Source organism: Oculina patagonica, chromosome 3 (assembly GCF_052425735.1).
Source record: "Oculina patagonica isolate OP01 chromosome 3, crgOcupat, whole genome shotgun sequence".
NCBI classification, from domain to species: domain Eukaryota; kingdom Metazoa; phylum Cnidaria; class Anthozoa; order Scleractinia; family Oculinidae; genus Oculina; species Oculina patagonica.
In genome coordinates, this window is record NC_135760.1 from 22,110,213 (window position 1) to 22,122,913 (window position 12,701).

Genomic DNA, 12,701 nt, shown 5'->3' on the forward strand with positions numbered 1-12,701 from the left:
GCCCAAACAAAGGTGAGCACTGCCTTTCGAAAATTGTGTTCTAAAATCTATCGGTATGCAACTCTTCCGATAGTGCGATAACACGTGCGCTTTGAGTTCGATTTGAGTGTCGCTTCAGCTTGAAACTCTAATAAAGCCAGGGTCTTTACATCGTTTCATTAAACCTATAATTTTTTTAGAAAGTGCGAAGACTTTTGCCGGAGTAAAAAAGTTATGTTTGCATGGCATCATTTGCAAGCGCGCTGCATTAAGATTCTAATCTTCGTTATAAAATGATTTTCCGATAAAAGCCGGATAAGTGTTAGGTGTCCACGCTGGAGACGCCAAGCCAGGAACAAATATACTAAGAACCACCGCAATGATAAAACCGGACGCCATTCACAGAAGGTGACACACATTTCTCGCGGCAAAAGCACGAACTTAAAGCTAGCCTGCCTGGCAAGCGTAAAAGAGGAGGGGGAGGGAGGGAAAAACGCGTAGGGGAGAAGGGAGGGAACCAGTTCCCTCGATCTTCCTTCAAAAAAAGCAAACTTTTATTTACGCACAATTGATTTGTAATAGACTGAAAACATGTTTGTATGTTCGACGACTACGAAGCACATTAGTTTAGGAATCATACAATAATATCGAAGTATCCAGAATAGTACATTTTCCTCTCTGCTTACTCATTAGCATTAAGTATTTGGATGTGACCCCTGACGAGCAAAGCTCGAGAGGGTATGCCGAAAGAGCTAAGAGCAGCAGGGGGAGTGGTGGGTGGGCGCATCATCTATCCCTCTTATTAATTTACTTACTACCTTTACTGATTTACGTGCATAACATAAAGCCTTCACATACTTACTATCTTTGGCCAACGTTCGTAACAACTGACAATTCTAATTAATTCCATTTTATTATATAATGCTAATGACGTCACTGGGGATGCTAATGAGCTATGAATATTTACTAGATCTTTGCTTTACTTACAATATTACAATAAACACAAAGTTTGACTTGCGTGCAAATATGATCAAAGCTAAGCAAATGTAATATTTTGCAACATATTTGCTACACGTGGAAATCAAACTTCCCGTGTAGCAAATTTAACTATTTACCTTACCTTTACTGCAACAGAAAAGCCGTCGCAAATGTACAATTTATCTTTACATTTGCTACCGGTATGAAAACATTGAGTAAATGCGGTATTTACCATCTTTGCCTTGTGTGCAAATATAATGCAATCATGATAGTTTGTATCTGAGCAAATATGAGCAGTGTCGTTCAAATATGGTATTTACTTCATATTTGCTACGATTTTGCTATGGAGGTAAATCCGGTTTTTCGTGCAGTGTTCATAATTCCATAATTTCACAAGTTTGTCTTGTCATACGGAAATGTTGATTGAGACGCTTGAATTACTCGGGCAAATGTCTCAGAAGAGTCCGCTCAAAATAATCATGACTAAAATTCTTCACATAAAGCAGCTTACAGCACTTAAGACAACCACTTCATCATTGTCTTCGATGATATCGCCGAGTAAACGGAAATCATCGAAAAGCTCAAAATCTAAGAAAAGTGACCCATGCAGACGCGCCATTTTGAATTTGGCAGGAATTGCGCCCGAAGGGGGAATGGAACGAGATCGGTTGAGTCAGGTGGAAAGTTCCATTCTGCACGCGAAAATTTCGGAGATTGAAACCAAAATTCTCGGTTTAATGCAACGCGTCCTTGATTGACATATGTTCTATCAACAGGACGACATAAAAATTGTTGAAGTCAAACTAAAACACAGCAAGAGTAGTGAGGAGTTCCTATTGTTAATTTCTGGGGCAAGGGTCATTGTTCTCTCGAAAGGAACGAGCCATTCATGTGAGACCTTGCCAGAGCTGCTACCCGATCCCCTTAGGCAGCCAATAACGTTATTCCAGATGTTATCACAAAGTATTAGAAAGATCACATTTTAGCATATCCTCCACTACCATTTGATTTAAATAACCGTCCTCAAGATAGTACGCTGTACGCCAGTACGCTGTATCATTGCGGCCAGAGAAAAATCAGGTAAGATGAGTTTAAGTGCCATAGTTAGTTTTCAAATTTGTTTCTTTACACGGCCTTATGGCACCATATCATGGTCACTTTGAAGTAAAGTAATGTTATCGTACGATGAATTGAAAAGAGGTTTTACCAATAAAACAGAAACTCGTAATTTAAATTTAGCCGGCGTTTACCAGTCGTATAAGGAGAAAAACTTTCCCGCAAAAACTAATAACTTGAGCGCGCTCGTCAATTGCGCTATGTTTGCCGAAGAGTACCGAAACATTTAGGATGAAACAATGGAGTCGGAGTTTTTCGAGCTAAACTTTTCTAAATTTTTATTTTAAAAATTTAGAGAATAAAACTCCAAACAAACGAGTAAAACATTTCAGAAGAGTTTCTTGATAAATTGTTGAAGACCAAAAACGTATCAACACAAGCAGGTCAACACAATTAATTTGCACTACGAACGAGGCAAGGGTCCGCCCCCGCAAGCATGGCTTCAACAGAGCGAACAATATTACCTGATTTCTGGCTGAATTTAGGTACAGTAAATACCTAATCGTACCTTTTTGGTACGCTTCGGCGGCATATCAGGCTCGTTTAGTCTCTTGCCATGGCTCGACCAAACTCGCCTGATATGCCACCGAAGCGTACCAAAAAGGTACGATAATGCGAATCGTGGAACTGCTGCGAAAACCGATATACGCAATTTTTATTTTAAAAGGTATTTATTAGGTGTCGTTGTTTTCAATTAATTCAGCTTTCATCGTTTGCAGTTTTACTCTAGATCGTTGATAGTGTAACAGACATTTTCTCTAACATCACCTTACCTTACCTTTACTTAAACACGGTTGCCTTTTTTAAAGCTCCGAGAAGCTTGTGGGGCCGTATTTTCCGGATCGAATTAGAATTTGGCAGTAGTGTTTTTTTCAAAGTTGCTATTAATTGATATGCACGCGGGTTGTTATTTTCTTCAGGAGGTCTCTAATCTGGGAATCACAACTACTCTTATAACCGTGTAATTTGTTCGCTCAACAGTTAAAAGAATGTCATTTAAGATGTGAATATTGTTCATCGTTGTGTAAGATAGGAATGAACGTTTATTCGTTTGTCTCACGATAGAATTAAAATCGTTTTGAGATGTTGATCGCGACGTTTCGACTGCAATACTGCTAGTCTTCATCAGGCGATGAGGTCGATTTTTTACGCGTCGCTCTTTATGTACGTTGGATCGCTGTGATTGGTGCATTTCGATCGTCATGTCCGGTAAAATAATCAAACATGTCTCGCGTTGCCAGAATCTTATAATGATAACACTGACATATAAAAAGAAGAGAAGAGAAAGAAAACATTCATCTATTTCTATTTTATAACGTATATGATATGAACATTTATGATCAAGGGGCCACGTTAATTTTGAATTCTTGTAAGACAACCGCCGTTGTCATGGTCGGAAACTAAATGAATTTGTAAACTTGGCAAGGAGAAAAAAATCATGTCTTTTAATGAAATTTTCTTTTTAAAATGCAACAGAAAACGTACAGAATTGAAAGGAGTGTAAGGGCCTGTTTACATGATTCCGGAATGCTTTATTCTACAGGTCCCTAGTGTATGTAGGAGTTCCTCTATTGTTAATTTCTGGGGCAAGGGGCATTGTTCTCTCGAAAGGAACGAGCCATTCATGTGAGACCTTTCCAGAGCTGCTACCCGATCCCCTTAGGCAGCCAATAACGTTATTCCAGATGTTATCGCAAAGTATTAGAAAGATCACATTTTAGCATATCCCCCACTATCACTTGATTGAAATAACCGTCATCAAGATAGTACGCAGTACGCCAGTACGCTGTATCATTGCCAGAGAAAAATCAGGTAAGATCAGTTTAAGTCCCAAAGTTAGTTTTCCAATTTGTTTCTTTGCACGGCCTTAACGTGACATATCAGGGATGACCCAACTGTTAATAATAATGCGAATCGTGGAACTGCTGCGAAAACCGATATACGCAATTTTTACTTTAAAAGGTATTTATTAGGTGTCGTTGTTTTCAATTAAATCAGCTTTCATCGTTTGCAGTTTTACTCTAGATCGTTGATAGTGTAACAGACATTTTCTCTAACATCACCTTACCTTACCTTTACTTAAACACGGTTGTCTTTTTTAAAGCTCCGAGGAGCTTGTGGGGCCGTATTTTCCCGATCTAATTAGAATTTGGCAGTTGTGTTTTCTTTTCAAAGTTGCTATTCATTGACATGCACGCGGGTTGTTATTTTCTTCAAGAGGTCTCTAATCTGGGAATCACAATAACTCTTATAACCGTGTAATTTGTTCGCTCAACAATTAAAAGAATGACTGCGATACTGCTAGTCTTCATCAGGCGATCAGGCGATGTGGTCGATTGTTTACGCGTCGCTATTTATGCACGTTGGATCGCTGTGATTGGTGCATTTCGATCCTCATGTCCGGTAAAATAACCAAACATGTATCGCGTTGCCAGAATCTTATAATGATAACACTGACATACAAAAAGAAGAGAAGAGAAAGAAAACATTGATCTATTTCTATTTTATAACGTATATGATATGAACATTTATGATCAAGGGGCCACGTTAATTTTGAATTCTTGTAAGACAACCGCCGTTGTCATGGTCGGAAACTAAATGAATTTGTTAACTTGGCAAGGAGGAAAAAATCATGTCTTTTAATGAAATTTTCTTTTTAAAATGCAACAGGAAACGTACAGAATTGAAAGGAGTGTAAGGCGAGGGCCTGTTTACATGATTCCGGAATGCTTTATTCTGCTGGTCCTCTAGTGTATGTAGCAGTTCCTATTGTTAATTTCTGGGGCAAGGGGCATTGTTCTCTCGAAAGGAACGAGCCATTCATGTGAGACCTTGCCAGAGCTGCTACCCGATCCCCTTAGGCAGCCAATAACGTTATTCCAGATGTTATCACAAAGTATTAGAAAGATCACATTTTAGCATATCCTCCACTACCACTTTAATTAAATAACCGTCATTAAGATAGTACGCAGTACGCCAGTACGCTGTATCATTGCCAGAGAAAAATCAGGTAAGATCAGTTTAAGTCCCAAAGTTAGTTTTCCAATTTGTTTCTTTGCACGGCCTTAACGTGACATATCAGGGACGACCCAACTGTTAATAATAATGCGAATCGTGGAACTGCTGCGAAAACCGATATACGCAATTTTTAGTTTAAAAGGTATTTATACAAGGTGTCGTTGTTTTCAATTAAATCAGCTTTCATCGTTCGCAGATTTTCTCTAGATCGTTGATAGTGTAACAGACATTTTCTATAACATCACCTTACCTTACCTTTACTTAAACACGGTTTTTTTTTAAAGCTCCGAGAAGCTTGTGGGGCCGTATTTTCCCGATCGAATTAGAATTTGGCAGTAGTGTTTTTCAAAGTTGCTATTAATTGATACGCACGCGGGTTGTAATTTTCTTCTGGAGGTGTCTAATCTGGGAATCACATTTACTCCTATAACCGTGTAATTTGTTCGCTCAATAGTTTAAAGAATGACTGCAATACTGCTAGACTAAGTCTTCATCAGGCGATCAGGCGATGAGGTCGATTGTTTACGCGTCGCTATTTATGCACGTTGGATCGCTGTGATTGGTGCATTTCGATCCTCATGTCCGGTAAAATAATCAAACATGTCTCGCGTTTCCAGAATCTTATAATGATAACACTGACATATAAAAAGAAGAGAAGAGAAAGAAAACATTCATCTATTTCTATTTTATAACGTATATGATATGAACATTTATGATCAAGGGGCCACGTTAATTTTGAATTCTTGTAAGACAACCGCCGTTGTCATGGTCGGAAACTAAATGAATTTGTTAACTTGGCAAGGAGAAAAAATCTTGTCTTTTAATGAAATTTTCTTTTTAAAAAAATGCAGCAGAAAACGTACAGAATTGAAAGGAGTGTAAGGGCCTGTTTACATGATTCCGGAATGCCTTATTCTGCTGGTTCTCTAGTGTATGTAGGAGTTCCTATTGTTAATTTCTGGGGCAAGGGGCATTGTTCTCTCGAAAGGAACGAGCCATTCATGTGAGACCTTGCTAGAGCTGCTACCCGATCCCCTTAGGCAGCCAATAACGTTATTCCAGATGTTATCACAAAGTATTAGAAAGATCACATTTTAGCATATCCTCCACTACCACTTGATTTAAATAACCGTCATTAAGATAGCACGCAGTACGCCAGTACGCTGTATCATTGCCAGAGAAAAATCAGGTAAGATCAGTTTAAGTCCCAAAGTTAGTTTTCCAATTTGTTTCTTTGCACGGCCTTAACGTGACATATCAGGGATGACCCAACTGTTAATAATAATGCGAATCGTGGAACTGCTGCGAAAACCGATATACGGCAATTTTTACTTTAAAAGGTATTTATTAGGTGTCGTTGTTTTCAATTAAATCAGCTTTCATCGTTTGCAGTTTTACTCTAGATCGTTGATAGTGTAACAGACATTTTCTCTAACATCACCTTACCTTACCTTTACTTAAACACGGTTGTCTTTTTTAAAGCTCCGAGGAGCTTGTGGGGCCGTATTTTCCCGATCTAATTAGAATTTGGCAGTTGTGTTTTCTTTTCAAAGTTGCTATTCATTGACATGCACGCGGGTTGTTATTTTCTTCAAGAGGTCTCTAATCTGGGAATCACAATAACTCTTATAACCGTGTAATTTGTTCGCTCAACAATTAAAAGAATGACTGCGATACTGCTAGTCTTCATCAGGCGATCAGGCGATGTGGTCGATTGTTTACGCGTCGCTATTTATGCACGTTGGATCGCTGTGATTGGTGCATTTCGATCCTCATGTCCGGTAAAATAACCAAACATGTATCGCGTTGCCAGAATCTTATAATGATAACACTGACATACAAAAAGAAGAGAAGAGAAAGAAAACATTCATCTATTTCTATTTTATAACGTATATGATATGAACATTTATGATCAAGGGGCCACGTTAATTTTGAATTCTTGTAAGACAACCGCCGTTGTCATGGTCGGAAACTAAATGAATTTGTTAACTTGGCAAGGAGGAAAAAATCATGTCTTTTAATGAAATTTTCTTTTTAAAATGCAACAGGAAACGTACAGAATTGAAAGGAGTGTAAGGGCCTGTTTACATGATTCCGGAATGCTTTATTCTGCTGGTTCTCTAGTGTATGTAGGAGTTCCTATTGTTAATTTCTGGGGCAAGGGGCATTGTTCTCTCGAAAGGAACGAGCCATTCATGTGAGACCTTGCCAGAGCTGCTACCCGATCCCCTTAGGCAGCCAATAACGTTATTCCAGATGTTATCACAAAGTATTAGAAAGATCACATTTTAGCATATCCTCCACTACCACTTTAATTAAATAACCGTCATTAAGATAGTACGCAGTACGCCAGTACGCTGTATCATTGCCAGAGAAAAATCAGGTAAGATCAGTTTAAGTCCCAAAGTTAGTTTTCCAATTTGTTTCTTTGCACGGCCTTAACGTGACATATCAGGGACGACCCAACTGTTAATAATAATGCGAATCGTGGAACTGCTGCGAAAACCGATATACGCAATTTTTAGTTTAAAAGGTATTTATAAGGTGTCGTTGTTTTCAATTAAATCAGCTTTCATCGTTCGCAGATTTTCTCTAGATCGTTGATAGTGTAACAGACATTTTCTATAACATCACCTTACCTTACCTTTACTTAAACACGGTTTTTTTTTAAAGCTCCGAGAAGCTTGTGGGGCCGTATTTTCCCGATCGAATTAGAATTTGGCAGTAGTGTTTTTCAAAGTTGCTATTAATTGATACGCACGCGGGTTGTAATTTTCTTCTGGAGGTGTCTAATCTGGGAATCACATTTACTCCTATAACCGTGTAATTTGTTCGCTCAATAGTTTAAAGAATGACTGCGATACTGCTAGACTAAGTCTTCATCAGGCGATCAGGCGATGAGGTCGATTGTTTACGCGTCGCTATTTATGCACGTTGGATCGCTGTGATTGGTGCATTTCGATCCTCATGTCCGGTAAAATAATCAAACATGTCTCGCGTTGCCAGAATCTTATAATGATAACACTGACATATAAAAAGAAGAGAAGAGAAAGAAAACATTCATCTATTTCTATTTTATAACGTATATGATATGAACATTTATGATCAAGGGGCCACGTTAATTTTGAATTCTTGTAAGACAACCGCCGTTGTCATGGTCGGAAACTAAATGAATTTGTAAACTTGGCACGGAGAAAAAATCTTGTCTTTTAATGAAATTTTCTTTTAAAAAAGCAACAGGAAAACGTACAGAATTAAAAGGAGTGTAAGGGCCTGTTTACATGATTCCGGAATGCCTTATTCTGCTGGTCCTCTAGTGTATGTAGGAGTTCCTATTGTTAATTTCTGGGGCAAGGGGCATTGTTCTCTCGAAAGGAACGAGCCATTCATGTGAGACCTTGCTAGAGCTGCTACCCGATCCCCTTAGGCAGCCAATAACGTTATTACACATGTTATCACAAAGTATTAGAAAGATCACATTTTAGCATATCCTCCACTACCACTTTAATTAAAAAACCGTCATTAAGACAGCACGCAGTACGCCAGTACGTATCATTGCCAGAGAAAAATCAGGTAAGATCAGTTTAAGTCCCAAAGTAAGTTTTCAAATTTGTTTATTTACACGGCCTTAACGTGACATATCAGGGATGACCCAACTGTTAATAATAATGCGAATCGTGGAACTGCTGCGAAAACCGCTATACGCAATTTTTACTTTAAAAGGTATTTATTAGGTGTCGTTGTTTTCAATTAAATCAGCTTTCATCGTTTGCAGTTTTACTCTAGATCGTTGATAGTGTAACAGTCATTTTTTCTAACATCACCTTACCTTACCTTTACTTAAACACGGTTTTTTTAAAGCTCCGAGAAGCTTGTGGGGCCGTATTTTCCCGATCGAATTAGAATTTGGCAGTAGTGTTTTTTTCAAAGTTGCTATTAATTGATACGCACGCGGGTTGTTATTTTCTTCAGGAGGTCTCTAATCTGGGAATCACAATTACTCTTATAACCGTGTAATTTGTTCGCTCAACAGTTTAAAGAATGACTGCAATACTGCTAGTCTTCATCAGGCGATCAGGCGATGTGGTCGATTGTTTACGCGTCGCTATTTATGCAAGTTAGATCGCTGTGATTGGTGCATTTCGATCCTCATGTCCGGTAAAATAACCAAACATGTCTCGCGTTGCCAGAATCTTATAATGATAACACTGACATATAAAAGGAAAAGAAGAGAAAGAAAACATTCATCTATTTCTATTTTATGACCTATATGGTATGAACATTTATGATCAAGGGGCCACGTTAATTTTGAATTCTTGTAAGACAACCGCCGTTGTCATGGTCGGAAACTAAATGAATTTGTAAACTTGGCAAGGAGAAAAAAATCATGTCTTTTAATGAAATTTTCTTTTTAAAATGCAACAGAAAACGTACAGAATTGAAAGGAGTGTAAGGGCCTGTTTACATGATTCCGGAATGCTTTATATATATTCTGCTGGTCCTCTAGTGTATGTAGGAGCTCCCATTGTTAATTTCTGGGGCAAGGGGCATTGTTCTCTCGAAAGGAACGAGCCATTCATGTGAGACCTTGCCAGAGCTGCTACCCGATCCCCTTAGGCAGCCAATAACCTTGGTAGGTGCACTCCACTTGCTTGGTAGGTGTACTCCACTTGCTCTACTGCTTGATACTATACTCTACTTGCTTCATGTACTCTTCTCGCTTGATATACTCTACTCGCTTGATATACTCTACTTGCTTGAAGTACTCTACTTGCTTGATGTACTCTACTTGCTTGATGTACTTTACTCGCTTGATATACTCTACTTGCTTCATATGCTCTACTCGCTCGTTATACTCTACTTGCTTCATATGCTCTACTCGCTCGATATACTCTACTTGCTTCATATGCTCTACTCGCTCGATATTCACTTAGGTTGCTTGGCTAACTTGGCCTACTTCATTTACTTGGATGACTTGGCTAACTTCATTTACTTGCGTTACTTGGCTAACTGCGCTTACTTAGGTTCGATACTTAGGTTACTTGGCTAACTTCACGTACCTTGGGTTACTTGGCTAACTTCGCTTACTTGGCTAACTTGGCTTCCTTCTCTTACTTGCGTTACTTGGCTAACTTCGCTTACTTGGGTTAATTGGCTAACTTCGCTTACTTGGGTTACTTGGCTAACTTCGCTTACTTGCGTTACTTGGCTAACTTCGCTTCCTTGGCTAACTTGGCTTCCTTCTCTTACTTGGGTTACTTGGCTAACTTCGCTTACTTGGCTAACTTGGCTTCCTTCTCTTACTTGCGTTACTTGGCTAACTTCGCTTCCTTGGCTAACTTGGCTTCCTTCTCTTACTTGGGTTACTTGGCTAACTTCGCTTATTTGGCTAACTTGGCTTCCTTTCCTTACTTGCGTTGCTTGGCTAACTTCGCTTACTTGGGTTACTTTGCTAACTTCACTAACTTGGGTTACTTGGCTAACTTCACTTATTTGGCTAACTTGGCTTCCTTTCCTTACTTGCGTTACTTGGCTAACTTCAGTTACTTGGGTTATTTGGCTAACTTCGCTTACTTGGGTTACTTGGCTTCCTTCCCTTACTTGCGTTACTTGGCTAACTTCGCTTACTTGCGTTGCTTGGCTAACTTCGCTTACTTGGGTTACTTGGCTAACTTCACTTACTTGGGTTACTTGGCTAACTTCGGTTAGTTGTATTACTTGGCGTACTTCACTAGCAGCAAATGATTTTTTATCCTAATACTAAAGACATGGTCATTAATCAACGTACCGATTTCATATAATATTATAGCATCGACAAAGCTCAGAGGCAACTGTCGGTTTTTAAATACTAGTTTATTTACGTTTTTAAATCTCGGTCATTCATTATCAGTTGCCCTTATCCTCATTCAGTTATACTGTATTTGTACGGACTGAAATGTGCGACTCCAATTTTATGCTCGTAATCTTCTTTCACCTTTACGAGCTGTCGTTCAATGAAATCGTTTATTGTCAGCTTTTAGTAGTTTCGTAAAGTCTCTCTTGTGCTGCACAAACCTCCAGTTGCTATAGTAATTTGGTCTTTATTTGGTCGTATTAATAACTTCCAAGTTATGTAGATGCAAAAAGAGAGCCTGAAAAATATCAAGCTTGCCTGGATTTTTTCACGCTTTCTTTTCGCAAATGCAGAAATTTCATAAGTGCCAGGTACAACAGGTACTTCTCTTCATTTTTTTTTTCTTTATCCGCAGTTCAAATATATGAATGTCATATATTCATACATTTTAGTTTCGTTAAGTCGGTCAACCTTTGCATTAGTCACATGTTTTGTTCGATTTGAAAAAAAAAAAACGAAAAAGGAAAATCACTCACAGCTTAAACAAATCGTGTTTGATAGCCACAAAATTTATAATTTTATATAATTTAAGGATCATTTTTTCAGTTTCTCAAAAATCTAAGCTATCGATTTACGTTTTCCAGTTTAAAAACACGCATATAAAAGGGAACTGTCAGCCTCATAAATACCCCGCGGGCCAAACAAAAGTTTGCGTGTGTGAAAGCCCAAAATTCCCATGTTGTATACAAAATCAGCCGTGTACCCACACACACATTAAATTCTTAATCCAGTAAGTGTATACAGCATGACTTCACTTTATCCTCATTCCATTTCCCTCAGTTAGTAAATAAATAAATCAACTTTGTTTTACGAGGCCTAGGGTTGCACGAAACCTTACACCGCTAGTAATGGCGGACGATTAAATCCGAAACTTCAAATAGACCATTTTACAGTTGTCTGCTAAGTGACCTGGCCTTTGAATGGAAGTGAGGCTGGAGGTGACCTTGTTTTGATACAGACCTCACTGCTTCTGTTGTGTAAATCATGTTGTTTTGATGCTAACTAGTTTGCATTTACATGATAAAGCAGAGAGGTTTGTATCAATGCAAGGTCACCCTCAGCCTCACTACCATTCAAAGGCCAGGTCACTTGGCAGGCTACTGTAAAATGGACTATTCCCTTTGTAACTGACTAAGATGTCTGTGGCTTCGAAACATGTACTTTTTCAAGAAATTGGAAAGTTCTACTTTAATTGTAAACGGTAGGCCTTCTGTAAATTCAAATCTCGCATGGGATTGTTTAATATACATGGTTTCGAAATCAGAAAAAATAGACCATTAACTTTTTTATCATAGTACAACTAAAACCTCTTTAATGAATTGACTACTACGACTTTGAACCTTACACTGCTATATAACAACTGCATAGTGTTATAGTTTATTTTACGGGCGTGTTAATCATACTGTTAATGAGGTTTACAACAGTTTCCAGCACTTTCCAGCTCTCATACTTTGACTAATCAGTTATCTAAACAAACATTTACTGCTACAAAAATGGTATCAAACAAACGTCCACTCATTATTAAAAAACTGCGAGTATTTTCTTGACGCGACTGGTGACAGTGTAAAAATATTCTATGAGTTAAAAAACTTGAACAAATTCGATCCACTTTCAACACAACAAAATACAGCTATAAAAAACTGTTTGGTGATCTTGTGCCACGTGACGTAACGTAACCACGGAAATCGTACGAAAATTAATATTCGGGTTAAAACTA

The 12,701-nt window shown here is 38.4% G+C and overlaps 1 protein-coding gene across 1 annotated transcript in view; it reads left to right on the plus strand.

The window, feature by feature from the left end:
* The first annotated feature begins 1,975 nt into the window (after positions 1-1,975).
* LOC144645496 (uncharacterized) overlaps positions 1,976-12,701 on the plus strand; it is a 30,363-nt gene continuing 19,637 nt past the window's right edge. Inside the window, exon 1 of the mRNA XM_078505088.1 lies at positions 1,976-2,037. The gene's annotated coding sequence lies outside the window, so the exon portion shown is untranslated. The remainder of the gene's footprint in view (positions 2,038-12,701) is intronic.